At 43.8% G+C, this 15561-nt stretch overlaps 1 protein-coding gene across 2 annotated transcripts in view; it reads right to left on the bottom strand.

Moving 5' to 3' along the window:
- GRM7 (glutamate metabotropic receptor 7) overlaps positions 1-15561 on the bottom strand; it is a 420893-nt gene that overhangs the window by 266783 nt on the left and 138549 nt on the right. The gene's annotated exons all lie outside the window — the stretch shown is intronic.

Below are 15561 nucleotides of genomic sequence, written 5' to 3' on the forward strand. Positions count from 1 at the left end.
GGAGTGGGAAGAGCATTGAAGGAATACCTATGTTTTGTGTGTTGTTGCAACCTTTTAGGTTGCATTCTTACACACCCTACTTTTAAGGACACAAGAAGAGCCTGTTGGATCAGACCACTGGCCCATCTAATCCAACATCCTGTTTTCACAGTGGTCAGCCTGTGGGAAACCCGTAAGCAAAACTTAAGCACAAGAGCGCTCTCCCTTTCTGTGGTTTCCAGCAACCGGTATTAAGAAGCACTGCTGCTTTCAACCATGGAGAAAAAGCATAGACATCATGTCTAGTAGCCATTGATAGCCCTCTCCCCCATGAATTTGTATAATCCTCTTTTAAAGCCACCCAGGCCATCAATGTCTCCTGTGGGAACAAGAGCCATAGCTTAACTTTGTGCTGCAGGAAGAAGTATTTTTGTGTCAGAAGATACTAGACGAAGTTGGAAATAATTCTGAATAAGAATGTTGAAAAAATTACTTGTGTGTGTTTAAAAATCAAAATAGAACAAAAAATGGGGCCCCCAAATAATAAATATTTTGGCATTACAAAATCATGGTGACAGGACCCATGGGAGTTGTCAATAATGTTTCTTTAAAAAGTGATCTTTTGAAATGCCAAATTTTGGATTGGGGCTTGGGTGCCACACAAAAAAGATGTGAGCAGTGGGAGGGGGACTAGAAAGGGTCTGTGGGTTATGAGTTAGTCAGTCCTGGTATACAGTTGTACCTCGGGTTACAAATGTTTCAGGTTACAAACACTTCAAGTTAGAAACTCCGCTAACCCGGAAGTAGTATCTCGGCTTGAGAACTTTACCTCAGGATGAGAACAGAAATCGCTTGTGTCGGCAGCAGGAGGCCCCATTAGCTAAAGTGGTACCTCAGGTTAAGAATGGTTTCAGGTTAAGAATGGACCTCTGGAACGAATTAAGCTCGTAACCTGAGGTACCACTGTAAATGAAAATGAAAATAATTCCTTATACATCAGTGCAAAAACACATATGCTCACCACACATACAAAGCACACGCACCACATAGGCAGGCAGGCAGACACATACACTCAGGGGAAAGGGGGCATATGACCAGGCAGTCACCCACACCCAGAGATACTCTCTCATTCTCCTCTTCCTACACCAGGGACTTGATGGGAGGTTGCTGCCCTGCTCACTGCTGCTCTGGGGAACAAAAACAAAGTGCCTTGGGAGGGAGGGAGAACAAAGCAACTCAAAGGTCTTTTAATCTCTACCTCTAGCTGCCCTTCCTGTTTCCTCCATCTTCTAAGACCTTCTAGCAAAGGTGTCATGCCAGAGGGAGAAGTGGCACTTTTCAAGGTAAAAAGTGATGCCAGAGGTGAAGAGGGAGTGGCAGTCTACCAGAAATAGCTTTTCAGGTCGAGTCTGGCCTGGGAGAAAAGCAGCCTCCTAGCTGAATAGACATGGGAACTTCAAGAGAGTCCTTCACATCACTGTGTCCTTCAGCCAGTTCATGGATCATACATTGCAAACCTACATCTGCCATGGCATACAAGTTTTTGCCAGGGATAAACAGAAATCCTTATATTTCTACATGCAATTTGACATCTTAGATGGGCACCTAAAGTGTGAAGTAGCCTGAATATCAGAGGCTGCTCACTGGGGGGGGGGGGGGCAGAGCTGCTATGCTAGCTTCCCAGCTGGTGGGCTGCTGATGGTTACCAGGAAGCAGAGGGGGCAAGGTTGTGATGCACATGCACCAGTGGAGCCAATCCAGCTCTCCTGCTGGTGTGTCTGCACTGTGCCCACCTCCCTGCTGCTTCACCCCTCCGTCTCAGCAAGCAACAGTGATCACCAACCAGGAAGCAAGGGTAGCAGCTCCACCCCACCCGGTGAGCAGCCCAGTACAGTAACATTAATTAGTCATTTCTAGGATGAGGTGACAGAACATTCAAAGGAATGTGCAGCATGTGAAGAACACTTAAGAGACAGTCATCTCCTAAGACTTGATCTATAGATTGGAATCGGTTGACAGAGTGGTGTTATAGTACCATGGAGTGTGATACATCAGGCTGCAGGGGTGGGGATGCCATTTTAGAAATGCTCTGCTGTGTTTTTAAAAAGCAAAACCAGAAAGAGAAAACCAGCATGGAGAGGAGCTGGGGTGGAATCATTCATATCAAGCACTACTTCCTGGCAAGGATATCATCTGCTGATGTAAACTGGCCTGTTCCAAGCCAATGTGGCCTGACTACATAATATCTTATAAAGTGAAAAGTTGGTTGCAATTAATGGATTTTTATATATTATTCATATGTAGGAGAACTGAAAAGAAATTTCTGGATTTACTGCAGCCATAGCGGGATCACTTTATTATAGTGGAACCGGCAAAGGAAAGGAATGCCGCATCAAAGAGATCTTCAGTGCAACAGCATTATGTGAAAGAACCTCAAGAGGCACCGAACTAATAAAATTTTGCAAAGCACTCAGAAGTGTTAATTGCTTTTTAGTGTGTATTCCGGAACGCTGGTACAATAGGCTATCAAATTGTAAGGAAACCAATAATGACTCCTTTTTAAGTGCTTGTTGTGGAGATCCACCCCCACCCCAAAAGACATTTGTTTAAAGCAACTCCATCACTGAGAACTTATTTATTACGTTCTTTGAGACTGTTTGCATACTGTTCATTAAACCTCCATTAGGCTGCAAACTTATAGCCACATCTGGCAACAACTTTCTGTAAAATCAAAGGAACTTCCTTCTGCTAGACATGTACAGCATGCTATCTTATTAAACTGATGAGATCTTGATGAAGCACATATTCACGATCTTTTATTTCCTGGATAAGAGAACTTGGACAAGCTAACTGGTATTTGAGGACATATTACCAACATTTCCCCCTTGTCTGGCTCTGAAAGGGGTCCAGGCAGAAGCACTTTTGCAGTGGTACCAGCCTGAGACCAGTTTCAGCTGAGCCAGGACATGCTTGCCAGGACATGTGGAGGCTATTTAAGGCCTGCTTCCTCCTCCAGCTTTCTCTGAAAATGATGCAGCAGCCAGCCCACCCTCACAGTATGCAGAGGAAGATGATCTGGTCGCCAGAGTTGGGGCCATGTCAGATTCTTTTGTTCTCTCCTTTTATTTACTCAACTTTATTTACTCAAAAGACAATGTGGATGCATAAATTGTTAACAGCTCCACCAAATTTGGGATTTTGTAGTTTTAACTCTGCAGGACAAGTTATTTTTAAGTCCACAGGTTTCAATGATTATAACACAAGAAAGGAGATTTGGCTTGAAAGGATTAAACTATCACAGGTACGAAAAAGTGTCCAACACATCCTATACCTGGAAATAGGTAGGATGCATTTCTTTTAAATCCCAAACCTTACTGTGCTCTCACCAAGTACCACTGTTTCCCAACCACCAGCAGGGCATATTAGAGAGATGGGAAAGGATGGAGGGCTAAATATTTGATCTGAAACTCCTTGTATCTAGTTGTAAAATATTTGGACCTTGTGAAATTTTGTTTCAAGCATGGGCTGAGAAGGAATGGGGTAATGGCATAGGATAAATCCTATGAAGGTTCATTACTGATCTCTTTGGAAATTGGAGGACCTACATGGCTAATCATAGCCATTCAGTGCATTTAAGTATAATATTTGGGCAACACATGAGGTCAAAGGCGCTTACTCTTATTGACAAAGGTTTAGCAAGTTGGCTTCTTTAGGACTGGGTGGGTCATCACATATTAAATATATTCATGGTGAAGCAGTTCTTGCCACACTCCATCAAACCCAATTTACCAAGAGATTTGTACCATTAGTAGTAACCATCAGTAAATCGGGAACTTATTGGCCTGCAACATCTGTTGATTTCAATTTAAAAAATGCTGGTAGTGAGATCACTATGATGCTTCCTTTGGATAATGAATACAGATTGCCAGGTGTTGGCACTGAGGGGTTTTTTCCTTTTCTTTGGGTTGTTCTCTTCTTCAAAACAAAAATGGGGAATTTATACAACAGACAGAAAACAGTACTTAAACAACAATCAAATTAATCACCAAATTATGACAATAATGTTAAAAAATGAAAAGGCAATCGCTTAGCAACCATCCAAGTAGCTCAGAAATGCCAACAATGTAAATTTAATTAGCTATTAAATTTGTTTAGATGCTCTGTCTAGACTTTCTATTTTCTTAATATAAAACTAGCTTTAAGAAAACCGAACAAGTAAGTGTTTTTCATCTTGTCTGTCAAGAAAATTCAGATTATGGCCAATACTATGCAAACACATCTCAAAAAGTATTATTATTACTAATAATGTGCTACTATTTACTACATAATTGGAACTCAAATGTACAAGCTGCATTGTCATTCCTTGTTCTTCTATTCTATTATAACTTTCCCCAAACTGTGTCTATCCTGATTTTTTGACTACAACTGTCATCATCCCTGGCCATTGGCCATGTTGGCTAGGGCTGTTGGGAGTCAACAATGTCTGAGGCACCAGGTTGGGAAGGCTGATCTGTTACATTTATCTTGCTTTCAGGCCAGGGCCTTTTTAAATAGTAGCAAACCAGCAGGACCCTGACCAAACATACCTAGAAATAAGCATCATTGAATTCTGTGGGATTTACTGGAGTCTTAGGTAATTGGAAGCAACTCTTATTCCCCACAAACCATGAGAAAGCTTCTCAAAAATTAGGTGAAATTAAATTGATTGCCAGTAGATTCAGGTCAGACAAAAGAATGCAGTGCCTCATGTATAGTACACAGTGTGCCAAAAGCAGAGTTCAGGAGTGAACAAAGTGGCTCCTGAGATTATAACTGTATCATTTACACAAATACGATGCAGCTATCAATTTAGGTTTCAGTTGTTCCATCGCTCTCCTCCATGGAAACTCACTGTTTGCTGCTGAATGGGAACAAACATAAATTGGGTTTTCTCTGGACAGACATTTGTTTTGATTCAGTGGTAAACATTGGGTTTTCCTGAGGAAAGCAGCAGGCCAAACGAAAAACCTCTGGAACCTGTGTCTAGAAAGCACAGGGCAAGAGGAAATGTGGATGACTTTGAAGTGAAGACACATATTGCATTTCCCCCAATCTCATTATATCATCAGATACGAAGTTTGGGATAAATGCAATTCCACTCTCCCCAGGCTAAACCCACCCACCTACCGTTGTGGTTCATCAGATCAAATATTTGCTTCCATTTTCTGCACCAGCAGAAAGGAGAAGTGCCAAAATCCAGTCAGATTTAGATCTGGACCAGTGTTGGGTCTCTAGCTGTTTTTGAACTACAACTCCCATTATCCCTAGCTAGCAAGTCAGGGGTGATGGGAATTGTAGTCCAAAAACAGAGATACCCAAGTTTGGTAAACACTGGGCTGGACTATGCAACACTTAAAGGAAACTGAAAATGGTCTCTACTTCACAGACTGTCTGCAAGCATGCTGACATATAGCATCTGCATTCATCAACTTCCTGGTGACAGCTGGTATGGAAATTATCCATAGCAGGCAGAAGACTCAGGTAGTGGTATTACACATTCGGGAAGAGACTATCCCCAGATGCTGTTATGTCATGCAGGCAATGCGTTGTGGAGTGGGTCTTCTTCACTTTGAAGTGAGGAACAACTTGTTTGCTTGAGATGTCTTTGTTCGGGGGAAACATTCATTAAACTAATTGCCTGAATGAAGACTGCAGAAACAAAACAAGGCTCAGATTATCCGTAAAGGTAGTGAAGGAGGCAAAAGAATCGAAACAACATTGCTCAGGTTAGACTCATCAGTGGAAAGGAGAAAAGAAAGATAGATGCATTGTAAAACTTGCTAATAAAAATGGTATTAAGCATAAGGATTATGGAAATTAAGGGGGGGGGGACCAAAACTCATGTAGGGAATATAAAAGGTCTACTAAGTAAAATATGTGTGGACATCAAAGTTGTCTGTCAGATAAAGCACAAACACAGAGAAAAGTTTTTTCTCCCTCCAAACACTGGAACTCGTGGATATCCAAGGAAGCTGACTGTTGAGTGATCCAGAAAGTACAGCGTATAGTTTAACTATGGAACGCACTCCAAACAGGAACCAATCACGGCCACTAACTTTGATGGCTTTAAAAGAGGAGTGGACAAATTCATGAAGGAGGAAAGGACTGTCGGTGGCTACTGTCAGAATGGCTAGGTTGAAGCAGCAATGCTTCTAAGTCCCAGTTGCTGGGAAGCACAGGAGGAGACAAAACTCTTGTCCTCAGGTTCTGTTTGCTGGTTTCCCACAGGCAGCTGTTTGGCCACTGTAAGAACAGAATGCTGATGCCCTAGGTGATGGGAAAACCCCTGCAGCGCTGAGACTGGAGGGCAGCTGTGCCTGGGGAACCACCAGCCCCCTGGAGCAGTGTGTGTGTGTGTGTGTGTGGGCACACACACACGTGCACACGCACATGCATGCACACACATGCTTTCTGGGGAAAGAGCCCTTCATCTCCTGGCACTGGTTGCCCATGCCACTACAGCAGCTCTGGCAAGTGCCCTGTTCACGAGACGTCCCTCCCCATCATCATCTTCTCTTCTTCCCTTCCAGCCTCTGTGGGGTGGAGTCTGGCTTCACACCAACCACTGGCTGGAAGTGAACTTCTGCCTGCCCCACAAAATCCACTGCTCCATTCCCCTAGAAGCCATCATGAGGAGGCTCTCTGGTAATGTCCATCTTGGGTTGGGGTTTATAATAAAATAATGGTTGTTTTTTTGTGGCGCTTCCTGGTCACAGAGTGCTCTAGGCACTCTTCTAGATCTGCACTCAAGGGGAGGGGGACGCTTCTGGCCTCTGCTGTGAAACTGGAGCAGAGGGGGCAATTGTTGTGATTCCTGCATTGCCAGGGGTTTGGACTAGATAGCTATTGGTGTCCCTTCCAATTCTACAATTCCATGTTCCTGTGATTCTATCAGCGGCGTAGCGTGGGTTATCAGCACCCGGGGCAAGGCAAGTAATTTGCGCCCCCCAACCCGGGGCAAGGCAAATAATTTGCGCCCCCTAACCCGGGGCAAGGCAAGTACAGTAATTTACTCTCCCAAGCAGCAGCAGCAGCGAGGCTTCTCTCCTTAATTGATTCCCCCTCCACACCGCGTCGTTTCCTGGCTGCTCCCCCCCCCCTTCCCCTCTCTCTCCTCCTCGCTCTGCTTGCCTTGCCCTGCCCTGCCTGAGGGCACCCTGAGGAGACTCCGCTCTCCTTTTTGACCAGGCGAGGTGGGAAAAAGGGGGGAAAGTCTCTTCCCGCCCCCTCGCCAGACTCCCTGCTCCGCTCGGCTCACTACCCAGGCGGCCAGTGGAAAGAGAGACGCAATTACCTCTCCCTCCGCTTCGCCAAGCTGTCAAAGCCCGGCAGCAGCGGCAACGGCAGCAGCAGGCGCAGCCAGACCCCCGCGAGCCAGCCCGCCCGCCCGCCCGCCCGGCTTCCTCTCCTTTTTTTGCCAGCGGCAGAAGGCTTTGCTCTCCCCCTTCTGCGACCTCCTCGCCAAGCCGAGCGAGCGCGGGCTCCCTAACCAGTGGATTTTAGTAGGGGCAGAGAGCTGCTAGTGCGAGTGCGCCCCTGCCCAAGTTGCGCCCGGTGCGGCCGGCACCCCTGGCACCCCCCACACTACGCCACTGGATTCTATTATTCATTGTTTGCTTGGCCCTCCATAAACTGAGCTTTTTCAAAGAAAAGGAGGTGCATCTTAGCACAATATTTTCCACAAAGCTAACCCCTCTCTTATCATCACAGGAAGGAAGCTCTTGAGGGCTCTCATTATCAGCAAGTACTGTTAAAATCCAGTTAAAGATTCCCTCTTGATTTCAATGAGAATGTCGCTCAGACTCTGTAATGGTGGTCGAGCCCTCATCAAAATAAGCCCTCTTACTGAGTGCTCCTAGGTCAGAGTCCACCTTTCCCACTGACTCTTTCATTCTTCTTCACAGCATGCACTGTAAGATTACCATAATAGCATTGCTATCCCCTGGAATGCACCTCAAGCATTTGTTGCTTTCAGATTACTATACAAAGCAGGAGGAAATTCAAAAACTACATTTGTGAGACGTGTGTGTGTGTGTGTGAGAGAGAGAGAGAGAGAGAGAGAGAGAGAGAGAGAGAGAGAGAGAGAGAGTATTCAACAGTTCTGGCCCTCAGCAAAGAATTCAAACTTCCAGATCAGGTTTCTGCCCAAGACTTTAATGCTTAAATCAGGCACTATTACAATGTACAGCATGTGTACAAAAGAATACATGGCTAAGATACTGATTCTGCAGCACCTTCCTTTTGAAGGACAGGGTGGTCACAGCACTTAGTGCAGCAAATGGGTGGAGCCCAGTCAAGAGAATAGGCATTCCTCCAGGTGGGTTGATATGTGTTTATGCCGCAAGTGGCGGACCTTAGGGTCTTGAATTTCAGTGGCACCCAGTGTGAAGCCAAAATTTGGCCCCTCCCTCTTGCCTTCTATTCTAAATCATAGTTGAGGCACCCCCTGCAGCGCCCCAAACCACTTGTGCTTCCCTGGATCTGCCTCTGATGCCAGTGCTGGCATCTCCATTTCCTTGGAGGTAGAAGCAGAGTTGACACCAGCTCAACATCCAATTCACTCTCGTTGGCTGACAGGTGGAGGTTCTGGAGAAGGTTCTGATTAGAGGTGTCCAATGTCACTGGAGCAGAACATTCCTCTGCTATGCTGCATGGTCCCTCACCAGGATCCAGCTCACCACCGCCCACAGTACCAGCCCTGTCTCTGGACTCTGACCTCCCTTGGGTTCTGCCGACACTTCCCATCATTACACTGAGACTCTGTCCCGTGTGGTCCAGCTGCAGCAATCTGAGTCCCTGCCATTCTTCTCAGAAACAGACCATCTCCCCATGACACCTCCACAGGACTCATGCCAGATACTGAGTACCAGCATCCCCTTCCTTCCTTCCTTCCTTCCTTCCACATTGAAAGATGTGATGTGGGAATGGGTCGAGGAGCTCTAGAGAGCGTGGAAATCCATATTATATGGATGAGTGGATGCCTTATGGTGCTCTGCATTAATCTCTGGAATTCAAAGAGGAGGCCATGGCCACATTCTCCAGAAGGAAGGGTATGGGAAACCATCCTGATGATTCTCCCCTGCACGGAGCAGCCTGTTAACTCCTCAAAGACTTCCTGTAGATCTTTTCAGGACGTTGGGCTGTGGACATTATACTATACACGCACGTTTCTAATGGAGTCCTAAGTAGCTCTTCCAGTAACACACAGCATGAATTTCCTGTGACCCTTTCCTTCCATCTGCATCCCCACAGTGTAACTAGCAGGCCTGGTCCACGCATGAGGCCAGGTGAGGAGACTGCCTCAGGTGGAAGGACCAACTTGGGTAGCAGATCCCAATGTCAATCTCTATTCAGGGCAGCCCCATCCAAGTGGCCAGGTGAGGCAACAGACTCAGGAAGCATCTACCAGGTCAGCTGTTCCCAGTGTTGATGCTTCTGATGTAGATCTTCCCTCGCCCCTACTTCCCTGGTGGGGAGGGGGCACCATTTTGGGTTCTGCCTCAAGTGCCCAAATGTCTTGGGCTGGCCCTGGTAACTAGGAATCCCACAGTCTCCAGAAACAGATTTGGGGGGGGGGGTGTGCACAAGGAAGGAAGGGGTGGGAAAGCCCTGTTTTCTGAATGGAACACTGTTTGTTTCATAGAAAAGAACCTAGCATCCAAGCCCAAAAGGGAAATAATTATTAGTAGCATAGTACTACTGGTGGTATAACTCCACATAATAAATTACTACTATGTATTACAATGCAGCATTTGTGACAGAAGACACCCTTGAGACTTAAACTTATGCAACATTTATTAAATCAACATTCGTAAAGGGAGAGAGGAAACCTTTAAACCATTGCTAATAATTCTAGTAAGAAGGAGCACACCAGAAGTGTGCAATGTGCGCCAGAAGGCCTACTATCAGTCAAAGACACATTAAAACATGCTACGATTAGCCTCCAAAGCAAGTACCCTCATTAACATTTCTCATGAAACTGATAAAACTCATCTGAAAGGGGGAAAAAAAGAATAACTGTTATTGCTACTATTTTTAAATGCACCACCAGCAAAAATCAAATATCTCATTAAATGTTTCTGGCCAGCTTGACCATGCCAACTGAGAAGACAAAATCTGTGATATTGCTTCTCTTCTGGGAAGTGGAGAGAAAACTTTGGTGATGATACTTAGTGGCAGTTTCAGTAGTGTCAACTTAAAATGTAATTAAGAGGATGCTGTATTAATGAGAATGCTCCTCAGCTAATATGGCAATACATAAAAAGCACTAATATGAATGACTAGAGATCTCAGCAATTAAGAGGGTAAAATATACTTTGCAAACTGCATTTGAAAGTGTACATAAAACGATTCTGTCATTAACATTTCATACTCTGCTATGCAGTATATTTAACCCATGAGAGAAATGAAGTACAGTCCATTGGAATGTACTCAGGCAGAATGGGGGGAAATCACTCAATACAGAGAAAACTGAGGATGCATAAATTATGCCTCTCGTTAAGAGAGGTTTAGCCCGTCTACCAAACTTCCACCTCCTGTCTCATTTATGATGATTTTCAGCTTTTAAACCCAATGGCTCCCTCTGTGGAGATATTTATTTTAAAGGGGTTACCCAAGGGATCTCTTCATTATGTATGTTCCTTTAGCACATGATGGATGGATGGATTTGGTGTGATGAGACTGCATCTCTCTCCCCCCCCTCTGCCGACTACTGTTTCTGCTCGGCACAAGAAATGCCTTTAATTTGGTATAAGGTTGCATGTCAATTCAATATAATTAGCCAAGGGTGAGAGGAGTCCAAGACTACAGCCATTCTCTAGGTACATGTGCAAGAAGCTAACTCCTGGGGCGTTCTGAGCAAAGCAGCTTGAAAGCCTGACATGGATTAAAAAGTAAAACTGTTTTGTGAGGTGCTTTCATCCAAACGTTATGGAGCTGAGCAGTGTTATATCAACTGGTGCCCTCATCATCAGTTAGAAATTAGGTGCGTCCCAAACATGCCACCCTTCATTATGCTGCTCAAATTGCTTTCAAAGGGACATGCAGTTGGACCAGCATAAGGAAAATTGGGAGTTCTTGGCAAGGGGTTCTTCAGAGCTCTAATGTTCAAAGTAATTGTTATTTTATATGCAGTTAGAGTGGTCAAACTGAATAATTCTCCCTTATTTATTGCAACTTTCCTTGCAGGTCTCCATAGAAATATGCAGCTTTAGTCTACGGTTCCAATGGGGCTGCAAGAAGAAACTGCAAATGAGAACAATGTCAGTATTTGCCCATCCTAACTCTCAGGGCAAGTACTGGAACATCATGTGAGTTCATGGATCCTGGCTTTGACCCACATGTTGGGCTAAAGAATTCCTGTATTGCAGAGGGTTAGACTAGATAACCCGCATGGTCCCTTCCAACTCTACAATTTTAAGACTCTATGATTAGAATACATGTTGCCATTTAAAGAGGGAAGGGGACTTTACTGGCTGCCTGATCCTTCAACAGTTAAAAGTTTTACTGGGGATTTAAGGTAGTGCTGGGGCAATCTGCATGCACACATAGCTGCTGTACCACTGAGCTGAGGCTCTTTCTCCTTGTAATCTTATATAAATTTGCCCCAAAGTAAGTCTCACTAAGTTAAAAGAAATTCACTTTTAATGGTCTTATCCTTATTGCTATTGCAGTCTGATCCTTAACTGAACATTCCCTCCCTAATACACACACATCCTTTTAACCTTTTAGTCAGCAATTAACCTCACTAATTACTAATTAAGAAAACCAGTTCATCAAAGATATGATGTTTAAGATTTGTGGCCAGTAGTAGCATCAGTAAATCCAAATTATCTGTTGACATTTTAATCATTGGGGGGGGGGCTAAAAATAACCCCCAAACAAACCACACAGACTGCAGAATGCAATTCAGATCTTCATCCCCTGTCACAAAGACAAATCTAAACTAACTTGAAGTGCCCATAATAAAAGTCACTTTAAGAAGAATTATGAACTCCAAAAGGACAAGTCGCGGTCTTCCGATTCTGCTAGTGTGTCTAAAAAATTACAGAAAGAATAATGTTCTCTAGTTACTGTTGCAAGCCTTGAGAATTTAGCACTTTGGCAGCTACTCCGGGAAATAACCCAGAATAACAGGTAATTTGGCACAGATTTGAGGGTGAGGATAATAAACATTTTATCACTTATGAGAAGACTTCTTGTACATCAATGAAAGCTGAGCATCAGAAAGAATTAAATGCAGACTGTCAGCCAGCCAGAATCTCCTACATATTCCAGCAAATCACTTTTGAACTGTACCAGTTTTGATGCAAGACATGCATCATAATATGGCATGTCCAGCATAATATTAATAACACTTAGTATTTATATTTGTTCCGCACAATGTATGGTTGCCATATTTCAAAAAGTGAAAATCTGGGCACAAATTGCCCCAAAATCAACATTTCCGATATGGGCTGCCATATGCGCAGGTTTTCCAGGAAATTTTTCACCTACTTTGGGAGAGTGTTCAAAGGTGTAGGGCAGGCTTCCTCAACCTCAGCCCTCCAGATGTTTTGAGACTACAATTCCCATCATCCCTGACCACTGGTCCTGCTAGCTAGGGATCATGGGATTTGTAGGCCAAAAGCATCTGGAGGGCTGAGGTTGAGGAAGCCTGGTGTAGGGAGAGTGTGCTTTGCCTGTTTGTGATTTTGGCTTTATGTGCTATCCCTGCTCCTTCAAACACACCTGCATTGAAATAGTTTTTAATTGTTCAATTCTTTGTTGTTTTCTGCCCTGGGTGTCCAGGAGTGGGGAGCAGGGAACATAAATTTAACTAATAAATAGTTAAATAAATAAGTTCATCAGTTCCTGCAATATTAAATCCCAAACATTTCCCCCTTAATGCTACATTAATATGCGTCCAAACCAGGAAAATGCATGTAAATACCAGCAGCTTCTGAAACATCAACATATTGTATCTTGCTTCTAAAGAGATCTTTTTGAAACTGCAGCTTCCCCACCACTGCCATTTTTACATGGATTATGCTCAAGAATAAGATGCTTTAAATTACCCAATGACAGCTTTGAGTGTTGTTAATCAGACAGATGCTCTTTGACGTATGGATAATGCAGGAAATCTGCAAAGATGCAGTTGTTGCTGCCGCCACTGAACTAGTTAATTAATCCAGCAATAAACACAAACTTCATGTGGCTGCTTGAGATCATGGAAAATTTATTCCATGACCTATTTTAGATGGAAATCTCATTGGAGGTTGAGAAGATCTCATAGGAGGGCAAATCTATCTGAAACCCATGAGAAACATTTTAAATTTTGACGCAGTTTCACGTATTTGTTTAGTCTACTTAGTTTATTTTACCTAAAAACTTGATGTGTTAGATTAATAGTTCACCTAGCTCAGTGGTATCCAACACTAAGTCAAAGAACCAGTAGCTCTGGAGCATTGGAGACAGGCAGGTGTGACTTTTTGCCACAACCCATGAAAATCAGCTTGCACACCAGGTGACTGGGAAATGGCCAATGTAATAACAATGTCAGATAGTCTTTCCTGCCTAGGAATGCCTCGAAAATCCCACTGCCTATGATACAGCCTGTTGATAACTGCAGCCAAACCAAGTTTTCCAGAACAATACTCAGCACGTATTTTGGCCAAATGGCCCATCCAACAGCAGAGTGGCAAGGAAAAAGGATGGCTTTTTACGTTTTAGTCTAGCACTTCAACTCTCCCTTTGATGCAGTCAGCACACTCTGTCCAGGTTAGCAATGGAAACTCCAAACCATTGACAGGGAACTATGTACACTTCTGGCATTCAACACCCGCCCCCCCCCCCCAAACTCTGCATTACTGTTTCTTGGTATTTTAGTTTTGTAAACTACCCTGAAATCATAACTGGTAAAGAGGGTGATATATAAAGTTCGAATGAATGAATGAATGAATGAATAAGAAAATTGGAGAACCCAACACATTATGTGTGTTGCCATCATCTTAAATATTCCGCCTTTGCTTCCCATTATACATTACATTAGAAGAACTGTGTTAAAAAGTGGGGGAGGAGGCTAATCCACAAACTAAATTACAGCAATGGCATTCATCCAACCCATGAAAATCACCTTGTATACAAGATGACTGGAAAATAGCCAATATAAGAACCATGTCAGAAATTTAAAAAGAAAAAAAAAATCTGAGGGAAGTGAGCATGTATTAAGTGACCACAGGAGTATCCTGGCAGAAATGTGTATGTTGTAATGGGGCAGGGTGAAAATGAGGTCAGGGAGGTGCTGGATTAGCCCTAACTCTGACCTCACCACTGCCCCACCCCACCCCACAAAATACTTCTGAGTTATATCAGTATTTTTACCCTCATTCCTTTGTCTGCAAAAGGAATACCATACTTCTGAATGATAACTGTTTAGTCTCACTTTCTGTATTGATTGCAAGTATTGACTGCAAGTGATCGATATTGATTGCAAGTATGTTAAGGTAATATAACAAAAACTGGGCAATGAATTCAAGGTGTAGTGTGACCATCACTTTACACGTGGACATACTATTTCTGCAAGTATTCACATTTCTGTAACTAGAACATGGAGTTATATATTTGGGGTGGCAGCATTTATACATCTCTCCTGATGAAAAGTAAAATTCAGATACTTTAATCCAAGTGGCTTATTTAGTCTCCTCGAGTCCTTAAGTCTATCCTGAACAGAGGCAGCAAAATCCTTTCACCGGGGTACACTTTCCTCCGTAACAACCTGCTTCTTAAATCCACCAAATGTCTCAGCTTATCTGAGCTAGCAGAAGACTAGCTTTCATTTTCTTACCATCTGGAGTGTTCTGTTTTGAGATGATGTATTTCGCTATGGCAAAACAGGTTCCGTGCATGACTCTCAAGTTGTGCTGCAGAGAACCCTGGGATTCTTTGGAAATGTATCAAGATTCTCAGTGAGGAGATCAGTAGCAGCAGATAAACTCACATGGAAAACGGCTTGTACTCAAGGCAGTGACGGAGCCCATAAGCAGTACTAGGTGATGGGGTGGGGCTGCAGCACATCACTACGACATACCAGGGTGGAGAGGGTTGAGGCAGCAGTGAGGTCACTATGATGAAAACACACCAGCAGAACCAAGCCAGCGCTCCCACAGGTGCATTTGCTGACCTTGCTGACACCTTACCTCCCTCCCTCTCTGTATGCAACAGCAATGTGGGCAACTGGATTTCAGATATCTACTGCCAAAACCTATGGATGGACATTCTAAAATGTGGCCATGAATCTTCCACCACATACTAGTATTTCAATAAAAGACATGTGCAGGGGTTCCACAGCAGACTCATCATTGTGGAAAAGTTTCCCAAAAAGGTATGTTTGAAAACCACTGATTTATCTCAAATAGTGTGGGAATATCTTCAAATGTAAGTGGGGAGCCTTTGAACATATATCAATGGACTGGACTTCTCTAGGCTTCCAAGCCCACTGCATTAAAACAGGTTTGGTGTCTCTTCAGAGCTAATAACCTTTGATCCCTCAAGCTGATACCTCCT

This window comes from Podarcis erhardii (genome assembly GCF_964252035.2).
Source record: "Podarcis erhardii genome assembly, chromosome: 2".
Classification (NCBI taxonomy): domain Eukaryota; kingdom Metazoa; phylum Chordata; class Lepidosauria; order Squamata; family Lacertidae; genus Podarcis; species Podarcis erhardii.